The sequence below is a fragment of the Ailuropoda melanoleuca genome, chromosome 10, assembly GCF_002007445.2.
Source record: "Ailuropoda melanoleuca isolate Jingjing chromosome 10, ASM200744v2, whole genome shotgun sequence".
Classification (NCBI taxonomy): domain Eukaryota; kingdom Metazoa; phylum Chordata; class Mammalia; order Carnivora; family Ursidae; genus Ailuropoda; species Ailuropoda melanoleuca.
Window position 1 is genome coordinate 48065165 of NC_048227.1, and position 25277 is coordinate 48090441.

General features: G+C 43.5%; 1 protein-coding gene across 15 annotated transcripts in view; it reads left to right on the top strand.

Moving 5' to 3' along the window:
* The first annotated feature begins 722 nt into the window (after nt 1–722).
* Nucleotides 723–25277, top strand: part of KLHL32 (kelch like family member 32) — a 254933-nt gene continuing 230378 nt past the window's right edge. For all 15 annotated transcript variants that reach the window (XR_004628576.1, XR_004628577.1, XR_004628579.1 and 12 more), the window contains exon 1: nt 723–1178. The gene's annotated coding sequence lies outside the window, so the exon portion shown is untranslated. The remainder of the gene's footprint in view (nt 1179–25277) is intronic.

Sequence of the window (25277 nt, forward strand, 5' to 3'; positions counted from 1 at the left end):
TGCAGAAGTGGAATATGGAATATTTTTGTCTATTAAAATTATCCACTTTAAGTGTGCGTTGTAAGCATGTTTTACACAGGAATGACATCAATGACCCCCAACTGGCACAAGAGTGGGTCAGGCCCTGAAATTTAACGGAGATGTTCTGGGTTGTGGTCTGTTCGCAGTGTTAATGCTGAATTAGCTGCAACCAAATACCCCTCCTCATTTCCCAGTTTCAGGGTCTTCCGTCCAACCTCAAAGTTACCGTGAAATCACACTCATTACTATCATAAAGCCGAAAAGGGGCGGCTAAGAATAGAGGCAATGTGAACTTGACAAGTCAGTAGAGTCAGGGTCCGGAAGGTCACGGAGCGGGACAGTGCTCGTGGTCACACCGTCTGTTTCCACAGGTGGCTCCTCAGCCCTGGGAAGAGAGCTTGGGAGCAGACGAGTTGGATTCCTGGGTCTCACTCGTCGCAGGCGGGGGCGCAGCTCTGGCGGCACGCTGTGCTTACGACCCAACAGCCCACAGCGCAGCTGCCAAAGAGCACGAACGGGGGCTGCGCGGAGGAGGGGGACTTCCGGGGAGAGCGGGCGCGCGCCGGCTCGCCGTCGGGAGCGGGGCGGAGTGAGGGTGGGGGGTGGAAAGCGCAGCGTGCGCGCCTCCCCGGTGGCGGGTGTGGGGGGAGGGGAGCGTGCGCGCGTGCTCGACGACGGAGGGGGGGGCGGGCGTGCGCGCGGGCTCGCCGGAGGCGGGAGGGGGCGGAGCCGCCTCACGGTCTGAGCCCGCCCCAGGGTCCGCCAAGGTGCGTCTCCGGGCAGCCGCGGCCGCCTGGGGCAGAGTGATCGAGGACGCGCCACCTGCAGTGCTCGCTGCTGCTTTTTATTTACTAGCAAACACTGTTTCCCCGAGGGAGAGTCGGGGAGCGCGCGAGCGCGCGCGCGCGCACACACACACACACACACACACACACACACACACACTGACAAACGCGCGCGCGCGCACACACACACATTCAAGCTAGCGATCTTGTCTTCACAACTGCATCCCCAAACCGAGAGTGCGAAGCTAGTGTGGTTTCTCTTAACCTCAGCATCGCGGGGAGAAGCAGAGCCGTTGTCCATCAGGGAGCGCCTGGTGCCTGCGCTGCCGCCTCGGGTACATACATAACCCAGCAGACCGCTCACCCCATCGGGTAAGCCAGTCTCTCCTTGTAACCTGTTCGGGGTAGGTGCCTGCGGACCGGAGGGAGGGGGTGGGAGGCTGTTGGTGCGCCATTGGGGGCGAGACTGAGTTGAAATTTCAGGGGTATGCAGCCGGTGCGGCTCGACCAGCGTCGTCTAGCGGGAGCAATTACTACTCCCGTTACTTATTCTACCAACCCTGGAGTTGCTCCCCCGCCTTCTCCCCTTCCCCCAGCCCGAGATGTACTGTGCTCCTTGGTTGCCAAGGAGACTTGCTTAAACATCAGCCTTGGGACATTTATTGAAAAACTAGCTTTTTAAAATGATGCTGTTATTTATTCTGATTTTTAAACATAAAATACATACTGAGGACTAGGTGGTAATTTGGTAATCGTTAACGCGTATTTTGGGCATGGTTTCATTCAACTTCAAGAAAAGCGGTAATACACTATATGGTATGCTTTAAAACGGATTCGTCAGATGAATTTTTCAACGGATTGTGTCTTGAGTCATAAATTACTCCCATTTTGGTGATCTTATGAAGAACAGTGAGTCCGATGAAAATCCCTTTCCCCCTGTATTTCCACATTATATCCTGTGGTTCACTCAGGCATGATTATCTTAACGTTAAAAGTGAAAGAGGAATTAATTGTGGTTCCCCACACAAGGATGATCTGTTGTAAATTGACCAGAACAGGAATACATTAGTGAATTCCTAATGTAAGGAGATAGCACTCATGACAGAAATCTTTGCTAACATTTCTCTGTCCACTGCATCATTTAAGTGCAGTTTTCTGCACCTGTGCCCATTTCTAAGAAGATTCTGTTTTCTTTCAGGCCCCTCACTGTTTTGTTTTTTACATATATATTTATATGATGACAGATATAGATGGAGAACTTGTGCCATGGCTTCTTACTCCAGATTCTAAGGTTTTGGAGCTTATATTGAAATGCGGAGAGGAAGGAGGCACAGAGCAAGCTTTATATATCCTTTTGGGTTTTTGCTTGTTTGTTTCTGTTGGATTGGATCCTTTACTGGAGCACTGCTCATTATCTCACAGGTGCCCCTAATGACTGGGCTGTCTGTTTTACTCTGAGGCCTCAAGTGCCTGGTGGGTGAACTTAAAACAGCACTCGAAGGGATCAGCAATCCAATAATCACACTTTGCACTGATTTCATACCTTTATTAGGAACAGAACTGAACTAGTAAAGATCCACTGACATTCAACAGTTCATTTTGTTTTCCTCTGATATTTGTTCATCTTTTTACCTCTTATTAAATGAGGCAAGGGGATATATCAAATTCTTTTCATTTAGATTTTAAACTGTGTCATACAGAGTATAGTAATAGGAGCAAGGACACTAGGAACAGTTGAGGCGGGTAGAGGGCATTTATGCAACTGACAGGGGGCTGGGAAATGAATAAAAATGACGAATATTTTATATTACAATTTACAGAGTACTTTTCCTACGCTTCATTTTTTATTCCCTGCAACGGCCTTGTGAGGTCAAGGAATTATCTTCAGTTTAAAACTGGGGGACCCGAGACTCAGAGCCTATGGAAGGTCACAGAGCTAGTGAATGGGGAAACCCTTTTTGGATCCAAGTTCTTTGCCTTAAAAAAATCCTGTGTCTGTATTGCCAATGCACAGGTAAGATAAAGGAGTGCAGCGGGCCTAGTGGGGGCCATGTGGCAGAGACGTTGCTGTGGATTGTGGCCTTTGGAACATTCCAACCACTATAAGAAAGGCAGTTCCCACTCCACACTGTAACTGATTGTTGTCACCCCGGCTCTAAAACATTCTAATTTTTCAAGGGAAACAGAAGCTTACATGTTTTTATGTGAAGTGCCCTTAATTTTATAAACCAAAAGGACCACATTAAAAGTGTATTTGGGCCACATAAAGCCTGTGGCCTGCCAGTTGCAATCCATAGTTACTGAGTTCTCTTTCAATTCTTACCTATTTTTCTATTACATCCATCAAATACATCCATCATTATATGAGGGATTAGGAGTTTTCTGGTTTTGATATTAAAATCTAAAAAATGTGCCATATCCCTTCTTCAATAGACAGGTCCAACTTTGTTTTTTAGGGTTCCTAGGCCTCTTCCTATACCTCAGAGAGAATAAAAGAATGTGAAGTGCTCCAAAAGGGGAATTTTTTTTAGTCTAGTGAAACAAAAGCCTTTATAGCTTAAAAGTTCTTCTGCTCCTGGCTTAATTTTTTCTTTTCTGGACATGCAGTATAAACTATAGAAAAAGTAGGTTGAGTACATGACATTGTAGGAAGAGGTAGAATAAAAAGTTATTCAGAAAAAGGAGCATCCTGAGCCTTTCATGAAAACTTCTCATTAAGGTTTTAGGTAATTAGCTAAAACCCACCAAGAATACTGCAGTATTCCAAAGGAACGAAAACATAAATGGGAACTCCAAGGGATATTCGCTTCTAGGACCCTGACATAGAGAATGTTGTTTACTCCTTCAATAACAGCATCTTGTAATGAAGCATATACCTTTTGAGAAGCTGGCACCTTCTCATATTTCTACTAACACCTCAGAGATGTCAGTGGACTTCACTGAGGCAGACGTGGTGGGGTCAGAAAGGAGTTATTTTATTTATGTCATTTCTTTTGTGGATCCAAAAAGGTGTAGTTTAAAAACAAAGAGAGCCAAGTTTTGCACAGTGGCTTCTAATAGTTCTCTTATTTTAAAATCCCCCTCTAGAAGGATGTTTTGACAGTAAATAACTGCATTTCAGTTTTCAATTCATGGAAATACGTGTGCAGATGTTAGTTAATACTAATGTGACAGAAGTCCTGGCTTGGTACTACCGAGATAACAGCTCTGCCCTCAAGGAGTCAGAGCAAACACACATACTGCTCCTGGCAGCTTCCATTTTTCCAGCCCCGACTATGTTTTCCCTGTATGGAAAACTACTTTCTATATTGTCTTCCTAATGTCCCTGTAGAGTAGGGATCTTACTTTCATTGTATAGATAGAGAATCTGAGACTGTGTGAAGTGAAACCAGACCCATAAAAGACAACTTTAAACCTCAGCAGCTCTCCGTACTTCACACCATTATAGACATGTACATAATTGTGATTTGTGGCAGTTGTGTGTTAAATGCGGTAATAGAGACACCAGATGCCATAGAAACACTGTTACAGGAAAAAATTAGAAAGTGTGCTGATTGTGGAGATCGGATTATTCCTGTGTAGGAGGAGGATTAGTGCTGGACCCTGACAGCTGGATTTGATTCTAGTAAATGAAGATCCCTTCAGCTATGGAAAGAGGGTAGGCTCTGTGAGACAGTCAGGTGGAAATGTGAATTGAAAGGATCATGCTTGTGATGTCTCGTATTGATGAGCTCATCATTGTTGCTGAAGGGATGACACGAGCTGTGGTAAGACATACGGTCTCCAAGATGCAGTGCGTCAGGAACACAAGCAGGGGTGCGTGGCAGGGAGTAGAGCAAGACATGGTGGTGAAGGAGACTCACAGGGGTGTTGTAGACATAGAGGAGAATCTGGAGATAGGACTGATTCTTCTGAAAGACTGACATAAGGGCAGAGGACGAACAAGGTATTATGTTCTCTGTACACAGTCTGGTACACGGTAAATACCCAGTAACTATCATGGTGTGTCTGTATTCTTAACATCCAGCATCTGGCACATGATTTCTTCTCATGATACCATTTTTCCGTGGAAAGAAAGTGTACGTAGATATTTTACATGAATTGGAGTGGACAAATACCTGAATTTTCAAGAATGGGCAGGAGACTGTGCAAATTAGATGAGAAATGAAGAACATGTCAGTTGTAGACCTTTTCTTTTAGTAGGGCCATAGACTTAGAGGTCAGGGAGGCTCTGGCAGATGCAGATTTTGATGCTGGATACACCTGTGATGATCATCTGTGGGGCAACTGAGGAGAAATGTATATACTCAAACCCAGAGTGACCCATAAATGTACTCTGCTCGTGATCTTGTTTGGGCCACTATTTTTGTTACCTGAATGGAGATATGAAAAAAATGTGACGACCAAGCAGAAGTCAGATTTGTTTTGTTTTGTTTTAAAGAGTTTGAGAGAGAGAGAGCAAAAGAGCACAAGCAAGGGGCAGAAGGAGAGGGACAAGCAGACTCCCTGCTGAGCAGGGAGCCCAATGCGAAGTGGGGCTCAGTCCCAGGACCCTGGGATCATAAACTGAGTGGAAGGCAGACGCTTAACCTATGAAGCCACCCAGGTGCCCCCAGATTTGGTGTTAAGTACTAGATCTGCAGGGAGTGGGTGGGAGAGCCACCTGTTAGAATGGTGGGCGCAAGGTAATGGGATGAAATGAAATAGGAACATGTCCTAGCTACATAGAGTCTAGCACTGAAGACATTTGGCATGAGAGGACTTTGCTTTAAAGTTGGGGGGATTTTAACTCCCATCAAGCACAATATACGCCAGTATGATGATTTGCTTTTCACAGATATATGTGGCAAGTAATGGAAAATATTCTGAACAAATGATGGGAGGAGTCCGTCTTTCTTACCTGGCTCTTTGGTGACAGTGACAATAGACCAGTGGAGATAGTCTCTGCGCTAGGTAGTACTTTACTCCCCTTTCCTTTTCTTTATATACCAGTTCACATTATTTCAGAATTTCTTTCAGTGTGGAGAGTAGAACTTGTGAATTTATCCTCGAACATCTTACTTTCCTTCTTACTGGGACTTAATAGATGGGATTTATTTTGTTCACCTTTCCCAGGTCCTGTCGTATCTAAGTGGGCTGTTCATTCCCGTTCCCTTCTCACTGAGATCTTTCCTAAGCTGAGGAAGCACTGAACTTAATTAACTTCATATTTTTTTTGTTCTTGCCTTGTTTCATATGCACAGTGCAGTACATTAATGCATTTAATTTAATTTGCTTTAGACATACAACATTATAAACTTTGGATTTAAAAAGAACCGTATATAAAAACGGTTTTGCACACTTGACTTGGAGTCAGATTAGTTCTGCATACGGCAAAAACACAGAAAGCTGTAAATTTGTCTAAATTAGTTTTGCCAGGTTGAAATTACCGATCTGATAAGATGATTTTTAAATGAAGAAAGGAAATCTTTGGCAGTTTTCATAGACTCTTGACTTCTCCTACATGTTTATTTGAGGCATAATATATTCCTTACTTCATGCCAGATGAACCAATTCCAGCTACTTAGAAACAGGGCTCCCCCACCCCCACCTGTCTGGCATACAGAATATTGATCGAATAAGTAGTCCCATTCTGGCTGATTGCTTCAGTGGGAACACGTTCAATGCTAATGGGACCCAAGCCAAGAGCAGGGGAGGAGGCATTTTGCAATTTTTTAATGACATAAATTCTGGTACCTCATTTTAAATCATGACTGAGAAGCCTTATTATTTATGAGTTTTAGTTCTTCGATTGTATGTACAAGGTAGCATGGCACAGCCCATTGAACATGAGCCTTGGGGCCTCGATTTGATACTAAATCTGACCCTTCCTGGCTCTGTTATCTACAGTCTGGCTACGTATCCCCTGTAGGTCCTGCTTTCCTCGTCTCTAAAATGGGAATTCTATTACCTAGATTAGAGGGCTATTCTGAGATTAGATAAACTATGCCCAAGAAACATCTAGCACAATGCCTGGTGCGTAATAAAATTGGGGTACTTAGTAATTCTTTCCCTTTGCCTCTCCTTACGGCCCTACCTTTGCCTTCCTCAGCATGAGGGTGGGATACACTTAAATTTCACGTACCATATAAAAAGTCTTAATCTGGTCTGCCAGCCTTAGAGAGGAGCTAGCCTCTTAGTGTAATGGAGTTTTGAGTGAGTGGTGGGCATCTTGGGTGGGCCCTCAGGGATGTGTATCTTGGTGTCTTTCCTCCCTGGCAAGCCACCTCACCCTCTTGTCTGCAGGTCCTTCAGGCCCAGCCTGGCCAAGGGAAAAGGGGTGGAGGGTCCATTTCCTCCTGCCTAGGCAGCTCTGGAGGGCTCTGTAAGGCTCTCCTCAGGGGTCCCCGTCTGTCAAAAGCTCAGAGGCACCCCTTGTGTCCCCTGTGGAATTAATAATAGCAGCACCCAGTACCTCGTTGGTACAGACCTCCTAGTCTTTCTGTGAGGTCAAGCTCTAGTTGCCTACGTTTTTCTGGACAACTAGGGGTTTCCCTTCTTGGAGAATTATGTAAATTTTATGAAAAGGTCAAGAGCTCACCAGGCTCAAAGAAAAAACTCCTCAAATTCACTTTCAAGTCAGATAGGATTAAAGGCTTCCCGAAGAGAATACTTTTCCAGTTAAGTCTGTTTTTTTCCCCCTTTGTTCTCTGTACCACTATCTGCCCTTCCCCCACCCCCACCAAGCAACAGCTCATCCTCACGAGTGGTAGAGTAATTTCTCTACTTTTTTGATATCATCTAGTTCTCTGACTGCCTAGGAGTCCAGATGAGGTCAGTGCGTCTTGACTTTTTTCAGTGCGTCCTGTAGCTTGTGGACTTGGGGTAATCCAGGCAGTGGTGGGAGCTGTAAGCAGTCCACTGCACTGGTGACTTTTGTAGTAGTGATGACAAAAAGCATTTATAGGAGGGTAACCTGAACAGTAAATTTTAGGAATCCATATACCAAGCTAATATTTGTTGATATCGTATAATCAATCACAAAGCACCCCCTTCCAGAAAAGACTATTTTGTATGCTACACATGCTCTGGTGCATATGAATATATGTGCTTATTTCGGTGTTTCTTTAAATGTGTTGCAATTGAATAATTCAGAGGTATTTTTAGTAGTTGGTGAGTAATATTAGTTCATATACCTAAAATAAAAGAGGCTTAGGGAATTATTAATGCTAAATTTGTGATCGTTTGTCAAAGGTAGACTATCCTTTACCTGTTTCTTTTATCTCTATGGACCCAAAAGAGAATATATTAAAATTAAATTCCAACCATCAAATGGTTTGATGTGTAGTGGGTATTAGTTACAGGGAAGTGTGGATTCTGCAATGAAAAACACAGTAGCCAAGATGGCACCAGCAAAGTTATAAAATCATATTACTAAGAGAAAAATGTCTGCTTAAAATATGAAGATATTCTCAACCACTCCCCAAGTGATAGCTGTGGTTAATATTTTGGAAATTTAGGTTCAGAATTGAGGTAGATATCTGAATGAAAGAGATTTATTTTGGTAGAGTCTCTTTGTGACTTGCTTCCTCATCTACTCTGTTTGACATCTCCTGAAAGGAGACATTTTCTTTTCTTTTTCTTTTTTTTTTTAACTCTGTCACTGTGATAGGCAGTCGTTTAGATATAATCCAGTAACCCTTTGGCTTCGAAGATTCACTAGTCTTTCCCAGACTGATGTCCAGGAACTGATATGGCTGATTGGTTTTTTGAGAATTCAAAGCCTGAAGAAATACGGAATGAAGGTTTTGGTTCTTTCTCCTATGAAAACATTAATTACCTACAATCTGATTTAATTTGGGACCTGCTTATCTTCTTTAGCTTTGGGTCAAAGCTATTTATCATTTCTTGAAGGTATTTAATATCACCTATAGATAGGGCTTCCTGATTGATCAAATGTCATTTGAGAAACCCATGCACAGCCCTTAGGCCTTTCTACATAACATTTAATTAGGCTTTTTACTGAAATCCTAATTTGTGAATCTTAGTGTCATCTGCAGGGTTTTATGACCAATTTTCCTTCTCTGACCTTGTACTTTTGCGAAGTTGCCTATTTTTGTCGCTCACCAGAAGTTCACAGTTAATTTATTGTTGTCACATTGTATTGCTTTAAAATGGAATGTTACTCTATATGATGTATTTAACTGTCAGTGGGTTTGCAGATGTGGGTGAAATTCTCCGGCCAGCAAATTCTCTTCTGGGGCTAACGGTTTGGTGAGCATGGAATTGGGACAGGAGGAGTTAGTATGTGGTTTAACTATGTGGTACCAATGGCCCTACATATTGTCTGTGAAATTGAGGATGTACTTTACCTCTGGGTAAAGGACCTAATGGGGCATAAAATTCCCATACCCTCTAAATATGTGCTTTGATTACTGTATTTTTCTTTTGGTCACTGTATTATTAGAGTTCTTCTGCTTCCTCTATACTGACCTCTTTTTGAAAAGCCATATCTGGTTATGGTTTCAGAATTTTATTGCCATCATCCTTTGTTCATGTTTAAGCTTGTAGTGCCTCAGTCAGTGGCTATGGGTATACTGTTCCTTTTTTGACTAAGAGACAGAAGAAAGGATGTAAGAGGACCTCTTGCGTCACAGTATCATGGGTTGGACGCACTGTTAACCCAGGTATTTAGGAAGCTCGGGCTCACTGACTCCCGAGCTTTTCTAAGGATCAGGTTCCTCTCCTGACCTGAAGCCTCACAGTTAACCTCAGGGATGGGTGTGTATTGAGAATTTCAGGAGAGGGTCTTTCTATGTGATAACATAGCACCCACCAGTATTTCTGAAAAGAACATCATCTCATAGGAGCCAGCCACATTTCCCTCCCTGGCCAACTTCCAGGCTTCCTAATGGCCAGAGTTGATAAGGCCTTCCCAAGGCTGTTCTCACAGAGCAGAACTGAAAATTCCTCACTGGTGGCATTTCTGTGGAGTAAGGTGATGCTCGGGGCAGGTACAATGCCGTGAATTGGGAACGCAAGGGCACTGGGAGTCAGATTTTTTGAGTTTTCTGTTCTGCCTGTGGAGGCCTGATTTCAGAAGTCTGTGTCTCCTTTCTGTATAAACTGGGGATAACATTAGGAATCACGAGGACAAAAGAAGATATATTTTTAAGATGCTCTGTTTATGTTAAAAATGCTCTGTTAGTGGTTTTGCGTGGCCATTCTGGGACCTTGCTTTCGAAAATCGTGCATTCTGGGATCTTGCTTTAGAATATTATATCTTATCACTGTTCTACAAATAAGTCTAGCCCAGAGGTTTGCAACTAGGCCAAATTTCAGAATGACCTGGAATTGTTTTAAAAATGTAGATTCCTGGAGCCTCTGTGTTTATTGTGTTGGAATCTGCATTGGTGCTGAGCCACTGAATATTAAACTTTGCCTGAGTGAGTCTCAAGATAGGTCTAGTTCAGGAGCTGCGTGTCGAGAGCGCAGTGACCTGCTTACTCTCTGTTTCTTATTCTTACCTCCCTAGACTCAGCCATGCCATCTGGATCTGGGCCTCAGCTCTCTTGTCATTCAAACGCAACAAAAAATGGCCAGTCAGACCAGTTCTGAGGTCACACAGCTCTCTGGATACCCAATGGACATTTAAACATTGCAGGCAATTCTGTACTAACCAGGTGCCCCGTTTTGATAGAACTCATGATGTGTGCAAACATCTTCCCTGCTAGAAGAGAGAAGTTATGACTTTCCGCTCAGACTTGCGTACAGCTAATCAAAAGGATGGCTGTGGAGAGCATCTTTGTAAATGTCTTCATTATAACGTCCAACACTGAAGTTGTTAGATTGATTTTAAAAATGTACATTCCCGCCTAAGATAAAATCAGATGCTTTTAGTTTATACCTTTTTAGATTTAGACCATTGATGGTGATTCCATGGAGTTTCATGAGCCAAATGGAGAATGCTGTTTCTACCATGCATGAAATTTTATGAGTCATTGATCTCACAGGTCAGTAGTGAACTGCTGCAGAATAATCTAAGATCTTTATGGCAAGATTTCGGGAGCAGAAAAGTTACACCTTTGAATTGTCATTTGCTCCTTATTTTTGGGAGGGTTCAGAAAGGGCTGTGCAGGTTTTTAATAGGCTTTGGAAGGTAATATTATGTTCTTAGAGACAGACTGAAAGAGTGTCACTGTGTTTGTTTGTGTCTTTTATGTCGCAGGGGAATTTTGTGACCTTTGTAATGATCATCTACAACACCAAAACTTTTGGATTATCAGGCATTTGGGAAAGATATGCAAACTGTTAAGCACCCAATATATAGATAAGGGGATAAAGAAACCTTGCTGTTAGCTTGTGAAATTATGAATGAATTTTAGACAGCTGTGAAAATGATCAGAGTTGTGCATGGTGAGAATGTTGCCTAATTATAATTTTAAGAGAAGTCATTTTCAGGTATGTGTATGAGTGAAGGGCACATACCATACTTGTATTTATTTGTCCCTGGTAATGTAACCATCATCATGACTTTTGTGGTGGTTTCTCTGACACCAAGTTAGGGACACACTGGCTTAATCGCTATTGCAGGAAGGTTTTGTTTTGTCTTTTGCCAGAAAGCTTTTCATACTAAGAATATTTTTGAGTTGAAGAAAAAGGTCTTTTGACCTAAAGAATGACCATTTCAGAACTGGAATTTTTGTACTGAGTTCCTCTTTCCTCCCTAGAAAATCAGGTAAAATGCTGTGTTTAGAATTTTGCCAAAAAAAAAAAAAAAGAGGATGTACTTTTCTGCCTTTTATGTCAAGAATGGGGGGTGGGGTGGGGGTGGAGGATAAAGGAGAAAGAGAGAGAGAATGACAGGGAGTAAGAGAGAGAGAGGAGAGGGGTGAAATAACTGTAAAATTGCATTTACCGTCAGTTAGTTTTGAGGCTCCAGCCTCATTTGGTGTTTAGCACTTGGCCATTCTGCCAAAACCATCTTTTGGGCCATGTGTGCCAAATTATAGGAAGTAATGGCCTTGGGCACAGCTGCTGAGTCTAATTTGTATTTCTAACTCACATATTAATGATAATGATCACATGGAGAAGTCTGGTAGCCAAATCTGCAGAATAAATGGAGAGAACCAAACACACACACATAAATTTAGAAGTGCAAGAAGGAAAAATCTGTATTTCATATCATGAAATACAAGTCGGTATTATCTAAATCTCTAGATAAGAATTCAACCTTTCCTACCTTCATATCTTTACAGTAGCTTTCTCCTAAGGAGAAACAAGTCACAAGAGAGATTGACCTTGAGTTTTGGCACTTCTTTGGAGATGCTTCATAAATTTTGCTCTAACTTTGATATTTTTATAGGAGGTGGATTTCATTTGTATATCCCAGCTTCCATCGATTGGGCCTTGTTCCAACTCAGCCGGTTCCTTTCAGAAGAACTCCTCAGGGATGAGTGACTGCCATTTGGTGTCACTGCACTTTTATTGGTTAGCTTGGACCACCAACAGGACCTTCCTAGAAGTTAAGTCTAATGTCCTTAGAAATAAATTAAGAAGTTATAAGAGAATAATCTGTTCGGCAGCCCTCAGGATACAAGGAAGACAAGAATCAGGATTTTAAATAAACATTTCTACATTTTGTATGGCCAGTCTCATTTCTGTAAAATACTGCAACTCATAATGTATTGGAAGGAAACTCACCCTACAGCGATGTTGATCTTTCAAAGAAAGTTACCAAAATGATGTGAAGTGATTTTGGCATATATAATATAAGAGAGTCACGGAATTCCTGATACATGCTTTTTTAATTTTTAACTTTCTAAGATTGATTTATTTATTTTAGAGAGAGGGAGAGCGTGCGCGAAAGAGAAAGGGAGCACGCGCGCGCACGCACGCACGCACGAGTGGGGTGGGGGGGCAGAGGGAGAGGGAGAGAATCTCAAGCGGACTCCTCCCTCAGCGTGGAGACCCACTCCGGGCTCAATCCCATGACCCTGAGCTCATGACCTGAGCCGAAGTCAAGAGTTGGCTGCTTAACCGACTGGGCCATGCGAGTGCCTGTCCATACGTGCTTTAAAATTTTTTTCCTCCAAACCTGCCTCAACCAGAGCCTCTGTGTCTTCTGTTGCTCAAGCCCCAACCTTGGAGCCATCATTGCTTTCCTTGTCTCACGACTCCTATCCAGGCAGCGAGGAAGTTCTGTCGGCCCTACCTTCAGTATCCCCAGAACCTGCCGGTTTCTTACCCCATGACCACAGCCCTGCTACCGCCATCATCGCACTCCGCATCACTGCTTGCAGACCTCACTGCAGCAGGGGCCCAGTGGGTCTCCTTCGGCTCACACACAGTCTCCTCACTACGGCGGCCGGAGTGATCCTTTCAACACCTCAGTTAGGATGTGTTACTCTTTTGCTCAAAACTGCAACAGCTTCCATCCCAAGAACCAGTCTCCTCCACACCATCTCTTATCCTCTGTCTTTACCTTCTACTCTTTGCTTGTCCACTCCTGCCCTCGTCTCACTGGCCTCTTCTTCTGCTTCAGGACCTGCACACAGACTTTGTGGTTCCCTCCAGCTAGGGTGTGTCTTGTCCTGGCTACCCCCAGGCTCACTCCCTCACCTCCAGGCCTTTGCTCAGAGGTTACCTTCTCAGGGAGGCCCACTGTGATCATCCTCTTTTAAAACTGCCACCTGCCCACCGTTTGACTCTCAACTCTCCGTATTCCATGTTCCTTTGCCCACAGCTCTTAGCACTGTTTAAGAAGAGATTTCCTGAGGGATAATGTATATACCATAAAACTCCCCCAGTGTATTGAAGTACAGTTTCAGTAATGTTTAGTACATGTATATAGAGTTGTGCTGCCATCGACACAATCCACTTTTAGAACATTTCCATCACCCCGGAAGGTTTCCTTGCGTCACCCAGTGCAAAGGGTCTGCCATTTGGGGTGTGTCAGCCGATAGACCAGCCTGAGTCTCTTGGTTTGAGCAAAAAGTTTATTATTTGCAGCAAGTCAGGAGACAGGGAGATAGTTCTCAAAGCACTGTCTCCTTTAGGGGTTAGTGCAAGAAGCTTTTATTCAGTGTGCTAGAGGTAGGAAGCTTGATACATCAAGGAATTGATCCATACTTTGTTACTGAGGCACTTGGTCGTCGCCCCGCCCCACATGCCAGCAGGTCAGCACGCTAGTGCATTCATTGTATGTTCAACACAATGGTAGAAAACCCCACTCATTGGAGGAGATCTTAGTATTAGAATGAGCTATTTAGGGTAACTCAGGGGCTTCTGCACAGGTCCTCAGCTCCAATCTAGCTCACACTGGCTCACTAAGGAGGTACCTGGTAAAACACCTGGGTATACGTCTCCTGGTAAAACACCTGGGTATACGTCTCCTTGGCGGAAGCTGCTTGTTCTACAGAACAGACGCGTTCTTTCTCTGCTTTTGTCCCTTCTCCCTCCTCCTGTTTGGGATAGCCTGCAGCCCTCTGATCTGAGTAACTCCCTTTTGGGTCCTAGCTAACACTTGTATCCATTTATAGTTATTCCCATCCCCTGCCATCATGCTAGGCGGCCTCCATTGTGTATCTGTATCTGTCTTTCTAAACATTTGAATACTGAACTTGCCTAGCTGTACCAGCAGTGCTTAGCACGTGCTCAACAAGCGTGGGTTAGAGGAGCCACGTGTTCGTGTGAAATTAAAATATTTTCATATTTCATGTGTGTCTGACCTTATTTGCAGATAACTAGTGTGCTAGCTTAATATTCAGTGATCAGGGCCCCTCAGTTTCTTCCTCTCGGTATCTTGTGTGTCCTCCTCTCTCCTTCAGACCTGGTGGTTGCTCCTCTTCCTCTTCTTCTTCTTCTTTTTCTTCTTCTTTTTTCTTAAAGGTTTTTATTTATTTATTTGACTGAGAGAGAGGCAGCGGGAGAGGGAACACAAGCAGGGGGAGTGGGAGAGGGAGAAGCAGGCTCCCAGCGGAGCAGGGAGCCCTATGCAGGGTTGGATCCCAGGACCCTGTTATCATGACCTGAGCCGAAAGCAGACGCCTAAGGACTAAGCCACGCAGGCGCCCCTGGTGGTTGCTCTTCTGATTCAGGTCCTCCATTCTGTAGCTTCTCTACTGGTCTCTCTCTGCCACTTTCTTTTTTCTTCTGTCCCTTCCTGTGGGTGCTGTTGGAGTATTATCTTTAAAAACTTGTCTTCTGGGGTGACTGGCTGGCATAGTCGGTTAAACGTCCCTCTTGGTTTGGGCTCAGGTTTTGGTCGCCGGGGAGAGTCTGAGTAAGATTCTCTTGCCCTCTCTCCCTGCCTCTCCCTCTGCCTCTCCCCCTCATTCCTGTGCTCACTTGTTCGCACTCTAAGAGAAATTAAAAAAGCAAAAAACAAAAAACTTGGTTTCCATCATCTCACTCTTCTTTCTAAAAGATCTGAGGCTTAATCAGTTCAAAATGCATTTCCCCACCTGCCTTCTAATTTTTCTGGGTGTGAACCATCTCCCTTTACCAGGGTCTGTATATAAACATGCTTTTAAGAAATACTGCTTTCTGTTCAACCTCCAGTGTTATGTATGCCTGGTTCCTAAGCCTCTTTGTCAAGTAATGCATACTTTATTTAAAAACACACAAAAAAGCCCTTGAAGCCTGTGGAGTTGGCTATTTAAAGGAGTCTAGTAATTTTATCTGTATTATATTATCCGAAGTTGGGTATTCTCAAAACAACACACTTTCACATTTGCTTTATACCAAGTTTTTGTTTGTTTTTTGTTTTTTTTTTTTAAAAACAAGGGTTTCTCTGGCTACTAGTGTAGCAAAGGACAGTTCTAGGATTAGTTTCATAATGGAAAAAAAAACAGCACATGTCTGGCCAGGGCCCTCCAGCATCAGGACCAGACCTTTGTTCTCTTGGGTTTACTGTTCCCTGCGCGAGGGTGCTGGAACAGGGCAGGGTCCCACCGTGGAGAACTTTTCTTCTGGGATCCAGCCTTCCCATATGCTTCTCATGTGCTACAGCTGCCACATCTAACTTACTCCGTGCTGTTGTGACTCCTTTCTGGCTGTTCTTGATGACTACTGACATTAAAACTGCGTTTGGACTACATTGTTCACAAGGCATGCACCTCCCACAGCCCCTCAATTTTGGCTGTTTGCAGCTGCCTTTCTTTCTTCGTGCAGGGGCAGTGGTGGGGTGTGTTGCTGGAATGGCTTTGACGATAGCCAGACTCAAGGTTGAATCCTGGGTCTTTCATTTACTGGCTATTTGGCCTTGGGAAAGTTATTTATCTCTTAGAACCGAGTATCCTCATTTGTACTGTGGGTTCAGTTATACCTACTCTGCAGTATAAATATAGATCAAGCATAATAACGTATGTAAGTTTCCTTGTTCCGCGCAAAGTAGGCACTCGGTGAATTGTTGCAGTTTACTCTTAAGGCTATTCTTAAGCGGAAGCAGCAGAGCCTGGGTCACTCCCTTTTCATCCGGAAGAGCAAGTCTTTCTTCCCATTATCACCTCGCCCTGTGTGTGGCCTTAATGAGAATGTAGGCAATCTCATTTTGCCTACCACCTGTGAGTTCCACTATTCAGTCTCTCAGTCTAACGCTAATGAACAGCTTTGACTCCTGGACCGCACCTGAGCTACTTGGGCGGATCCCCCCCCCCCCCCGTGCTATACNCGCACCTGAGCTACTTGGGCGGATCCCCCCCCCCCCAGTGCTATACTCACATTTCAGGATGAAAACTATGAAATATTTTATCTTGTTGCTGCTTGAATGTGCTTATAGAAGCATTGCCAGTTTTCTCATTAATATTATTCTATTCTGTCAAGAATGCTCGTTCACCCCATAGTCACTGGGTATCTGTTGGCTAGTCATCAGGCACTGTGCCAGGTGCTGGTGAGCCAGTAGTCAGATCTCTGTCATCTTGGAGACACTCCAGTAGAAGAGATGGACATTCATCAAATGATCTCACAAATAAGGGTAAAATTGCAGTAGAAGTAGTGCTGAGAAGAGGTTTGTGGTGTTAATGAAAAGTGTAAAAAGGGTTTTGACCTGCTCTGAGGGGGTGGTCAGGAATTCTTCCCTGAGAAAGTAGGGTTCGGGTTCTAAAAGATGTGAGAAGTTAATGAGGTGAAAGCAGGGGGCTAGAGAATGCTTCCGGTAAAGGAGAAAAAAATCATATGCAGGGGCCCAGTGCAGTGTTGGGAAGAAACACAGCCTCAGCAAGGTACAGAGTGTGCAGAGCGCGAGGGACAGTGTGGGGGGAGATGCTGCTGGAGGGTGGTGATGAGGTCACGGAATACAGGTGAGGTTCAGTGGGGTGGAGTCCGGAGCCGACGACCAAGAAATAATTTTTGAGGCGTCTTTGGTGCAAAACTGGTGGTTTATTAAAGCACGGGGACAGGACCCATGGGCAGAAAGAGCTGCTGCCCCGGGTTGTGAGGGGTGGCTGATTATATACCATGGGGTTGGGGAGGAAAGGAAAAAGGGAGGTTGAGAAAGGACTTTCATATGTTAAAGAAGACTCACAGGATACCGAAGCCTTGCCCTTGTCAAGTCAAGGCCGTTTACCCCTCTCATAAGGCATTAACATGAAGATAGTCGGGAACTTCCTGGAGGCTTCAGACTACAAGGACATTCAATTGTATCTGCATTCCCTTCTAGAAGCTAGGTTACCCACAGAGATGCTTTCTTCTTGTAGACTGCTAAGACATTTGTAAACTGAGGGATTGTGGTATCTATAGGTTAACTATTTCTTTGTCCTTGAGGGCAGCCAATAGTGCCTGAGGAATGTCACAGACATCCCATGGCGGGGGGGTTGCAGGGCGTCAGTTTCTGCTTTGTGCTCAGCTTGCCTTCTGTTCCCTCATCAGTGGGAAGGGCAGGACCACACCTGGGCCTATCAGAATACCAGTCTTTAACCTGAGAACAGTGGGAAGCCATCCTGGAAGAGTTTCAATCAGAGAGTGACAGGACCTGGAAGGCTAGCAATGGCTTCAGATTGGAGGAGAGTACTCACTGAGTGTAGGGTGGCACTGGCGTCCATTTTTCTGGTTCAGATCAGAGTTTATGGTTGAGGCTCAGCCTGGAGAAGTGGGGATAGTAAAGAGAAGAGACTATATAAGGCCTGTTTAAGAGGTAAGATTTTCAGGTCTAGGTGATGGATCGGATATTGAGAATGAGGAAGAGACCCAGATCCATGTGGGTGGTGGTGCTGTTCCCATACAGCTGTGTGGGGGAAGGGGCATCTGCATGGATGGAGGTGTTCATCCATACAAGTGTGTGACAGTGGCAGTTCATGCAGCTGGTTTTGTGTTGGTACTGTTCATTGAGAAAGGAATTCTACAAGAGGAGCAATTTGGGATGGATAAGGTCAGTGCAGTTATGGCAATGTCAAATTTGAGCTGTCTTTGAGATGTTTAAATGGCGATGTCAAATAGGAGGTTATTGTATGTTTGGATACCATAGAAGACTCTGGGCCTGTGATACAATTTTTGATTGGGGTTGGAATTACCCAGGGGTAGAGTAGATCATTAAACTGAATCCCATTGAACTACAGCACTTAATGATTAGGTGGAGAAGAGGGAGGTGCTCAAAGGAGCAAAAAATGTGTGGTCAGAGGGGAAGGAAGAAAACTTTCCTGCTTGAGGGTGAAATCTTAGATGCCAAGGAAGTAGTATGATTCAAGGAGAGAGCATTTATGCTACTATCCAACAAGTCAAGGACTGAAAATGACAATTGTTTCAGTGACAGTGGAGTAAGGTATGCACGGTGACTTGGCACCCAGAGGCACCCAGCAGCCTAGCCCTACTTAGCAGCAAAGCCCTAACCCCTTTGCCAACATGTTAATCCCAGAATCACATCATAACCCTGCTTGACCAACCCTAGGAAGACAGAGCTTCTAGTGGTAGAAGAGAAATTACATCTCAGTTACAGAAAACAGGGAGATGAGGGACGCCTGGGTGGCTCAGTCGGTTAAGCATCTGCCTTTGGCTCAGATCGTGATCCCAGGGTCCTGGGATCGAGTCCTGCATTGGGCTACTTGCTCAGAGGGGAGTGTGCGTCGCACTCTCTGCCTGCCCCTCTCCCTGCTTCTGTGTGCTCTCTCTGACAAATAAATAAATAAAATCTTAAAAAAAAAATCAGGGAGACGAACTCTTAATTTTCTTGCACACCAGAATCTGCAGTAAGATTTGTACCTAATCTCTAAATGATGCATGCTTATTCATTTAGCAGACTTTATTGGCTACTTTGTATGGAAGCTAGGTCAGAGATGCTCCCTGTCGTGAAGATACTCACTGAAGGGTAGAGAGGAAAGACAGCTATATTACATCTGTAACTGTCATCTGGGCCTAATGTAAGCATCTCTAACACAGGCACAAATTGTTGGAGTTTAGGAAGGGAAAGCTTAATAGATGATGTGGAATGCCTAATCAAAAATAGAAACCTAAGATGCACAATCAAAAATTGAGCATACTTCAGGGTAAGAAGCCTTCTGGAAATCTGAGATAATTAACACCTTAGGATTTATGTTAGAGTGCCACTGATAGCTCATTAGTCTTTCTTAGGTGTCACTTCTTCCTTTATACTTTTGCAAACAAATTTTTTAAGTCTTCTTCAAAGGTTTGCTTACTAGGTTGAGATTTCAAAAAAATAAATTTTTCTGAAAATGCTTTTAAAGGGACAGCTTTTATGATTCACATGTTCCAATAACAGACTAAATTTAACTGGAGTATCCAAAAAGTCAGCACTCCTTTGGGCGCAGAATAAAGACCCAAAAAAGGCATATTTTGTTCTTTCAGCCTGGCTTGATGCTAGTTTCTAAAATCCTAATTTTGATAAATATCCCTACTAAATAACTATTCCTCTCTATTTAGGAAGTGGTCAGATGTGAATTTCAAATTTGACTTAAGAAGTATGAGGATTGTTACTCTTTTTTTTGGAAGCCTGTTTGTATCCCCGTTGAGAATTAGTCATGCTTAACTTGATCTATTCCTTGAATTAGTTTCCTGAATGACTTAGATACATTTTAGTCAAACAAAACTATAGCTCTGAGAAACTGATTTTATTATGTAAAAGAGGTTTGATAATTGAGGTGGTAATTATAAAGCAATTCAGATGAAGCCTGGATGTTGTAGCCAACTTTGTACAGCCCATGAAATTCCCTTTTACCAACACTTCCCTAAAAAGCAAGCCTGGGAAAGTACCTTCTCGTTCTCCCCCTCTGGAGCCTCTGTGGGGTCCCTGCTGCACCAGGATGACCTCAGAAGGTGCCACAGAGCTGCTCTTCTTCTCTCTTTTACCCTTTACTCTTCTGCCCCATCTGCACAATGAGAAGACCCCAAGGAAGATTTGTAACACTTTGTTCTCCTGAAGTCTTAGTTTTCCTGTGTTGTACATGGGTGGGATATGGGTTGGGTAGGGGAAGTTGTTGTCATGTACCTTTCTGAGAACCTAATAAATGGTGTGGATCCTTCTTCTCGTGCAAAATGCACGTATGCATATGGATTCTGATGAAGAGTGGCATAGATTGGCAGGGGCTGTTGCATACTGGAAGTCTGTTTATGGATCCCAGATTAGAACATTTTGCTGTGAGCTGTCCTGGGCATCAGAATCTGAAGGAGCCTCCCTAGTCCCATGTTTTCTTCCAGCATTCTCCTGCTTTATAGCCGTGGTGACTCTACAATAACTGCTGTAAGTTTGGGCTCTGTTGCTCTTTGCAGCCTGAGGTCAGCTGGCCCCACTAATCCTGGTCAGCCCCACCTGGCGCCACTCCCAGCACTGACACTGCACCCCTCAATGTCTTTCCAGGTCATGACCCCCTGCAGCTGCTTGGGCCTGTACATGCCCCATCCCTGGGGTGCTTCTTCTTTACCTCCTTCTTAGTTCAAGATCTGTGCACCAAGTTTAGTTCAGTACCTACTTCCTCCAAGAAACTACTCTTGATCAGCCCTATGTTACAATACTTTCCCTTGTTGTACAAGTCCTCATCGACTCTGCCACTCCGTTTTCCGCAGAGTTATGTTGTGTTGCCTTCTGTTGCTCTCTGGTTATGTGTTTCCTTAATTAGAAAGTTTCGCAATGGTAGAAGCTGTGTCCGAAGTGTTAGAGCAGGACAGGACATTACCAGCAGGATCCTTAATCTTACTCCACCGCAGCAGATCGGAGCAGTGACTTGCTGCAGCTGTGATGTGTGTGTGCATGTGCACATTAAGAATAGCCCCCAGAATGAACCATGAGAGACTATGGACTATGAGAAACAAACTGAGGGCCTCAGAGGGGAGGAGGGTGGGGGAATGGGATAGACCGGTGATGGGTAGTAAGGAGGGCACCTATTGCATGGTGCCCTGGGTGTTATAAGCAACTAATGAATCATCGAGCTTTACATCGGAAACCGGGGATGTACTGTATGGTGACTAACATAATATAATAAAAAAACATTAAAAAAAAAAAGAATATCCCCCAAGGGTCATAGTAGAATCTCAAGGGAGGGAGAGAGGAGAAGGCACAGAGAGATCAACGGTCCTTTACTCAGGTGATTCTGATCCCAGCCCACCAGCATTAATCCTTTGGTGCCCCCATTCTGCAGAGAATCACTCACTAATGCAGAACAGCTTCTGACCTAGCCTAAGTAATAAGTAGGCAACCTGTGTCACCTCTTTCTTGCCCACATGCCTTGGTAAAAATTAAATTAAGCACTCAGTGCAAGAGATTTAGAGGAAGGACAGTAGGCAAAAGGGAAAATAGCAATGAGATGGATTGTTCGTGCCTCCCCTCTATGCACGCACGCACACACCCCCACACACCCCCACACCCCTCCACACCCCTCCACACCCCTACCTACACATACATATACACACCTGCACAAACATGTATCTGTACACAAATACAGATCCTTACACATGCATGCACACACATCTACCTACACATACGCACTCCACAAATACGTTTGTACACATATGTGTATATACACGCGGGCACATACACATATTCTCATTCCCCCATCATGGGGTAGGGGACTATCATGGGGCCATTATTTTTTTTCGCAGAATTTCCTCAAAATGTATTTGGTTTATGGTAGATGCAGATTTGGTATTCTAGAACCATCTCTTAAAGGGCTGGGTCTCTTGGTGTGTTCACACAGGATCCATGCAGTAAGTAGTAGGATTTTTACTTCTATTTCAAAGAGGAAGAAGGAAAAACTTTATACTGTTCTCCAAGGAGATGTCTCACCTATACACAGGTTGACATCTGCTTTACCTATTTCTGTTGACCCCCAGCGTTGGATAATTTTACATAGGCTGCAAAGAATTCTGCAAACTGATTTAGTTGGGTCACTACTTCCCACACAAGAAAGAGGAAGCCCAGAGAAAGGAAACGGGCTTGCCCAGGAAGACAGTGGCAGAGTTGGGACCGGCATGCAGGTCTCTGAAGCCTTGCGTTCATTGGTTGGTCGTCTTTGGTTTTATCGCCCTCACCATGTCTTACATGGTACATGTTTTGTAAGCCTCACTTCTTCTTTTTACAGTTAAGTACTTTGAGCTTCCTGCTGTTTTTCCCTTGCCATATGCACAGACACTCACCCCAACCATCTGGGGAAGGGAAAAGTCATATCTGGCAGCGAATGAGTATGCAGATGCATTCTTTTTATAATTACGCACAAGAAGGTTGTTGAAGGTATGATTTATTTAACCAGCTTCTTCAGAGCTAGATTCCAAAGCCATTCTCACGTTCAGAAAATATTTTATTTTGTAGAAAACTTTCAGGACACTCATTTTCTCAATCTGTGCTCTCACTTTTCAGCGTGCGTCTCTGACTTTAGTAGCTCCCTGAAAGCTGGTACAACACCAGCATTAATGTGACCCCCGGCTGTATTCTTTTCCCTGTCAGTTCTGTCCTCCAGGCTGTTGCTCATGGTTATATCAAAGATGGGAGCAGCTGGAATCAGATGCCTGTGATTATTAAGACGGTAATTACTGATCATGCCGACACCAGCAATATTAACTAGTGCTTAAATAATTGAAAATGTTACCTATGAGGCAAGCATAGATTCAAGGTGTCAGAATAAAAGGCATTCTCCAGGATATCCCAGGCAATAATGAAATGTTTTCATTCTTGTTTTATTCAGATAGTCTGGCTAAAAATTCTCTGTAGAGATAATGAACTTCACCTGTAATCAGTTGTCTTTTTTAACTTCTTTACAAAATAGAATCATGTAATAGTATCTGGAGGAATCCTGTTTTGGGGGAACAAGTCAGTTTTCTTAGATTTGTCAGGTTGTTAGGAGACAATTGCCCCATCTGCCACAGTAGCAGAATGAGTTTGATGATGCTGTATGCGTATCGTGTACCTCATAGTTTAGAAAATCCTTTTCAATTCATCATTTCATTTAATGTCACCTAAAGTATACTGGAGAAAGTAGTTTTACCCCCGTCTTAGGGAGATGTCAGTGTTGGCTGAGAAAGGCTAATTGATTTGCCCAAGTTACACTAGTAGAATGTTGTGAGGTTGGGGTAGAACATGAAATTTTTTTCATGATTTCATAACACTTTCCAAATCTGTGAAGTGGCAGAAAACTCTATAACATACCCTTGGTATGTTTGGGAAAATATTAGAAATACTGTTTTCTCTGGTGGAACCTTCTGGATCTACTCTTCATCGGAAGAGTAAATGGTCACAGGAAGGAAAAACTTTTTAATGGAGAGAGAGAATTTTCTTCACTGGAAGAATGATCGTCTTTACTCTGAAGTTTATAACACTAAGAATACAATAATACTTTGATAACTTCTCACATATAGGGTATGACTTGTGCCCTATATTAGGTAGTTCCAATATTTATGTACTGAATTTATAGATCTCTTATGAACTATCCTAAGTATTTTAATTTGGAAAGTATTTCCTTGAGAACTTTGGTGTAGTTCCGTGTACTTCCTTTTTATTTGTTGTTGTTTTTAATTATTACCCCCTTACCAGCACATTGCTGTGCCAACTCTCTGTGCTTATTGTGAACAGTGCACAGCAAGTCTAACTCCAACACTTTTCCATTGCCCACCATCATGCAACATAACCCATAACTATACTTCCCTTCTAAAGAGCTAGAAACTCATATCCAGCTTCCTTAGAGCAAAAGTCCCAACACGTACCCTAAGAAGATTTGGGTGTATGTGGAGAACTTGTGGCATAAGCCCTTCTGAAGATCACAGACCTTGTGGAGAGCACAAAAGTTTACAAGCTTAGTTCTAGCCCAGCGGGCTAGTGTCAGAGTGAAGGCTTGGTTCCAAGTACAGCACAGTATCTACTGCCCAGATTGTCCCTGGGTCCAAGTTGACTTGGACTCAAGTCCAAGTCCTAGAAAGAGGGGGATTCTTTACAAAGAGCAAGAAAGATACAGAAGCATTGTTGGGCCGAAACCCCATGGCATTCTGAGTGGACAGTGGTATTGGTGAATTGGCAGTGCTGGCACTTAGAATTTGGGTTGCTTTAGGAAAGGGCACTCTTGGGCAGTCGCTCCCTCAGGGAAGTGGTTTTATGGCATTTAGGGGGTGGCACAGGCTTTACTGCCATTGTTAGTGATTTTGGCATGAGCTTGCACCCTGGTGTGCACGCTGGTGGACTGAGCAACGGACATTGCTGCATGGAGTGGACGCGTGAGAATAATGGCGGCTGAGAGCACAGTTTGATTTGAGAGCCTGTGAGACCAGCCCTGGAATGATGAGCTGGGCTTCCCTGAGTAGTGGGAGTTTCTGTGGTCACAGGTATGGGTGCAGCCCAGACAAGGAATGCTTTTTAACAGTTTCTGGGACTGCAGTTCTTACTCAAGTGGCTGGGGAAACAAGAGTAGACACAAATGATAGGATGTGACTTATTTTGATTAATGAGAAAATATTTATTTTACCAAAGATATATCAACAGAAGTAGTAAGTTTTCAGACATTTAAAGTGTGCGTTTATTTTGGGCAAAAAAATTTTTTTTAATTTTGTTTTAATTGATATACCATTCTAGTCAATCTAACCATTCAGGATTATATATAATATTTATTTTCAGTTCCTGATAAAAATGAACTTTTTACATGAATCCTTCATCTAGATGTCATTTATCTCACTAGATTTTTTCATAGCACTCCCTCCTATAATTTATACCCTATAATTTATTTACTTGTCATGTTTATTATTTGTGATCTGTCTTCCTAGGTAGAAGGTAAGCTCAACGGGGTAAGCATTTTATCTGTTCTGCTTGCCGGTATATCCCAAGTGCTAGTGATGGGGTGGGCACTCGGCAGATACTTGTTAATTATTGTGTCAAGAATCACTCATTTTACTGCCTATGAACTTGGAATTATTACATGTGTTTTATTGTTTTGTTTCGTGAGGAGTAGGGGCCTGGAGAATTTTTTTTTATGATATTGATCATTGGGCAGATTAAAATATGGGGGAGGGCCTGTAGTGGAAGGCCACTTCTGAATTTGTGATTTCCATCTAATGTTTTTGCCTTTGCTA